Raw genomic sequence first — 4,618 nt, forward strand, 5'->3', positions numbered from 1 at the left:
GCCAGAAACAAGCAAGGATCTGGCGTTGAACGCCCAAAATGGGCAGGATCTGGCGTTGAACGCCCAAAATGGGCACAGTGCTGGCGTTCAGACGCCAGGAACAGACAAGGAGTTGGCGTCTAACGTCACTCCAGCTTCTAACTCTGGCACTCAATTGCCAGTGAGGGATCAGACACACACAAGTGCTGATGATAACCCCGCTAAAAAGGCTTCTTCAACCACTTCTGTAGGCAATAAACCTACAGCAACTAAGGTTGAGGAATATAAAGCCAAGATACCTTATCCTCAAAAACTCCGTAAAGAGGAGCAGGATAAGCAATTTGCTCGCTTTGCAGATTATCTCAGGACTCTTGAAATAAAGATTCCATTTGCAGAGGCACTTGAGCAAATACCTTCTTATGCCAAGTTCATGAAAGAGATCCTGAGTCATAAAAAGGATTAGAGAGAAACAGAAAGAGTTCTCCTCACTGAAGAATGCAGTGCGGTCATTCTAAAAAGCTTTCCTGAAAAGCTTAAAGACCCTGGGAGTTTTCTGATACCATGCATATTAGAAGGTAATTGCACCAAGACAGCTTTATGCGATCTTGGGGCGAGCATCAACCTAATACCTGCATCCACTATCAGAAAGCATGGCTTAAATGAAGAAGTTAAACCAACCCGGATTTGTCTCCAACTTGCTGATGGCTCCATTAAATACCCATCAGGCGTGATTGAAGACATGATTGTCAGAGTTGGGCCATTCGCCTTTTCCACTGACTTTGTAGTGCTGGAAATGGAGGAGCACAAGAGTGCTACTCTCATTCTAGGAAGACCCTTCCTAGCAACTGGACGAACCCTCATTGATGTCCAACAAGGGGAAATAACCCTGAGAGTCAATGATGATGAGTTTAAGTTGAATGCTGTCAAAGCCATGCAGCATCCAGACACATCAAAAGACTGCATAAAAGTTGATCTTATTGACTCTTTGGTAGAAGAGATCAACATGGCTGAGAGTCTCGAATCAGAGTTGGAAGACATCTTTAAAGATGTTCAGCCTGATTTGGAGGATTTAGAGGAGATGAAAGAGCCTCTGAAATTTCCTCTGGAAGAGGAAAAACCTCCTAAACCCGAGCTCAAACCATTACCACCATCCCTGAAATATGTATTTCTAGGAGAAGGTGACACTTTTCCAGTGATCATAAGCTCTGCTTTAAATCCACAGGAAGAGGAAGCACTTATTCAAGTGCTAAGGACACACAAAACAGCTCTTGGGTGGTCCATAGGTGACCTTAAGGGCATAAGCCCAGCTAGATGCATGCACAAAATCTTATTGGAAGATAATGCTAAACCAGTGGTTCAACCACAGAGGCGGCTAAATCCAGCCATGAAGGAAGTGGTGCAGAAAGAGGTCACCAAATTACTAGAGGCTGGGATTATTTATCCTATTTCTGATAGCCCCTGGGTGAGCCCTGTCCAAGTCGTCCCAAAAAAGGGAGGCATGGCAGTGATTCATAATGAAAAAAATGAACTGGTTCCTACAAGAACAGTTACAGGGTGGCGCATGTGTATTGACTACAGAAGGCTCAATACAGCCACCAGAAAGGATCATTTTCCTTTACCATTCATAGACCAGATGGTAGAAAGACTGGCAGGTCATGATTATTACTGCTTTTTGGATGGCTACTCAGGCTATAACCAGATTGCAGTAGATCCCCAGGATCAAGAGAAAACAGCATTCACATGTCCATCTGGAGTGTTTGCTTATAGAAGAATGCCATTTGGGCTGTGTAATGCGCCTGCAACCTTCCAGAGATGCATGCTCTCTATTTTCTCTGATATGGTGGAAAAATTTCTGGAAGTCTTCATGGATGACTTCTCAGTATATGGAGACTCATTCAGCTCCTGTCTTCATCACCTGAAACTTGTCCTGAAGAGATGCTAAGAGACCAACCTAGTCTTAAATTGGGAAAAATGTCACTTCATGGTGACTGAAGGGATTGTCCTTGGGCATAAAATCTCAAACAAGGGAATAGAGGTGGATCAAGTAAAAATAGAGGTAATTGAAAAATTACCACCACCTGCCAATGTTAAGGCAATCAGAAGCTTTCTGGGGCATGCAGGATTCTATAGGAGGTTTATAAAGGATTTTTCAAAAATCGCAAAACCTCTAAGCAATCTGCTAGCTGCTGACACGCCATTTGTGTTTGACACAGAGTGTTTGCAGGCGTTTGAAACGCTGAAAGCTAAGCTGGTCACAGCACCAGTTATTTCTGCACCAGATTGGACATTACCATTTGAGCTAATGTGTGATGCCAATGATCACGCCATTGGTGCAGTATTGGGACAGAGGCATGACAAGCTTCTGCATGTCATTTATTATGCTAGTCGCATTTTAAATGATGCCCAGAAAAATTACACAACCACAGAAAAAGAATTACTTGCAGTGGTTTATGCCATTGACAAATTTAGATCATACTTAGTAGGATCAAAAGTGATTGTGTATACTGACCATGCTGCTCTTAAATATCTACTCACAAAGTAGGATTCAAAACCCAGGCTCATCAGATGGGTGTTGCTTCTGCAAGAGTTTGATATAGAAATAAGAGACAGAAAAGGGACAGAGAACCAAGTGGCTGATCATCTGTCCCGGATAGAGCCAGTAGAAGGAACGTCCCTCCCCTCTCTTGAGATCTCTGAGACTTTTCCGGATGAGCATTTATTTGCCATTCAGGAAACACCATGGTTTGCCGATATTGCAAACTATAAAGCTGCAAGGTTTATACCCAAAGAGTACAACAGGCAACAAAAGAAAAAATTAATCACTGATGCAAAGTACTACTTGTGGGATGAACCCTATCTCTTTAAGAGATGTGCAGACGGAATAATCCGTAGGTGTGTTCCTAGAGAAGAAGCTCAGAGGATCCTATGGCATTGCCATGGATCTCAATATGGAGGCCATTTCGGGGGTGAGCGAACAGCCACCAAGGTCCTCCAATGTGGCTTCTATTGGCCCACACTCTATAGAGATTCCCGAGAGTTTGTACGTAACTGTGACAGTTGCCAAAGAGCTGGTAATCTGCCCCATGGTTACGCCATGCCTCAACAAGGAATCTTGGAGATTGAGTTATTTGACGTATGGGGAATTGACTTCATGGGACCTTTCCCACCATCATTCTCAAACACTTATATTCTGGTGGCAGTTGACTATGTATCAAAATGAGTTGAGGCCTTTGCCACACCCACCAATGATACTAAAACAGTGCTGAAGTTCCTCCAGAAATATATTTTTAGCAGGTTTGGTGTCCCTAGAGTACTGATCAGTGATGGGGCACTCCTGCAACAAACAGCTTTACTCTATCATGGTTCGGTATGGGATTCGCCACAAGATAGCTACTCCATATCATCCATAAACTAATGGGCAAGCTGAAGTCTCTAACAGAGAATTAAAGAAAATCCTAGAACGGACAGTAAGTACCCGTAGAAAGGATTGGGCACAGAGCTTGGATGATGCTCTGTGGGCTTACAGAACAGCATTCAAGACCCCTATAGGGACCTCTCCATACCAACTTGTGTATGGTAAGGCATGTCACCTGCCCGTGGAACTGGAACATAAAGCCTACTGGGCAACCAGATTCTTAAACTTTGATGCCAAATTAGCAGGAGAAAAAAGATTGCTCCAACTAAATGAGCTAGAGGAATTCAGATTCACTGCTTTCGAAAATGCCAAGCTTTATAAAGAGAAATAAAAAAAGTGGCATGATAGAAAGCTGTCATCTAGAATCTTTGAACCAGGACAGAAGGTTTTGCTGTTTAACTCTAGACTCAGGCTATTCCCCGGGAAACTGAAATCCCGGTGGATGGGACCATATGTGATTACAAGTGTATCACCATATGGTTATGTGGAGCTTCAAGATATTGATTCTGATAAGAAGTTCATTGTCAATGGACAGAGAATCAAGCACTATCTTGAAGGCAAAGTTGAGCAAGAGTGCTCAAGGGTGAAGCTAGATTAAAAGCTCAGCAAGGTCCAGCTAAAGACAATAAAGAAGCACTTGCTGGGAGGCAACCCAGCCATGGGGCATCAATCCTCTAAGCATTTTGCCCTATTTTTATTTTTATTTGTTTATATAAAGTTCATTAATAACAAGATAAAGAATCAATTGCATAAGTTCACAGGGTTACAGAAGGAATCTGCACACAAAATAGAGAAAAAGAGCTCACTGGCAAGAAAACGCCAGTAAGAGCCTGTTTTGGGCGTTCAACGCCCAAAAGAGGCATCCAATGGGCGCTGAACGCCAGTAAGGACAGCTATCTGGCGTTCAACGCCAGAAAAGGGCAACAACTGGGCGTTGAACGCCCAGGAGAGCAGCATTTGGGCATTGAACGCCCAAAACAGGCAGCGTTTGGGCGTTCAAACGCCAGGATGATGGGGAGGAGGTAAATTCGTTTCTTCTTCATATTTTTCATTCTAATTTTAATTTCCATGTTTCAAATCATGATTTCTTGCATACACATGTTAAGAACTCTGATTTCTAAAATCCTTAATTTCTAAAAATCCTACTTTAAAAATATCAAATATATCTTAATCCATAAGCACAAACCCTCTTTTTCAATCCAATTCAACTCTTTTCCAAAAATC

Source organism: Arachis ipaensis, chromosome B3 (assembly GCF_059453495.1).
Source record: "Arachis ipaensis isolate K30076 ecotype BB chromosome B3, ASM5945349v1, whole genome shotgun sequence".
NCBI classification, from domain to species: Eukaryota; Viridiplantae; Streptophyta; class Magnoliopsida; order Fabales; family Fabaceae; genus Arachis; species Arachis ipaensis.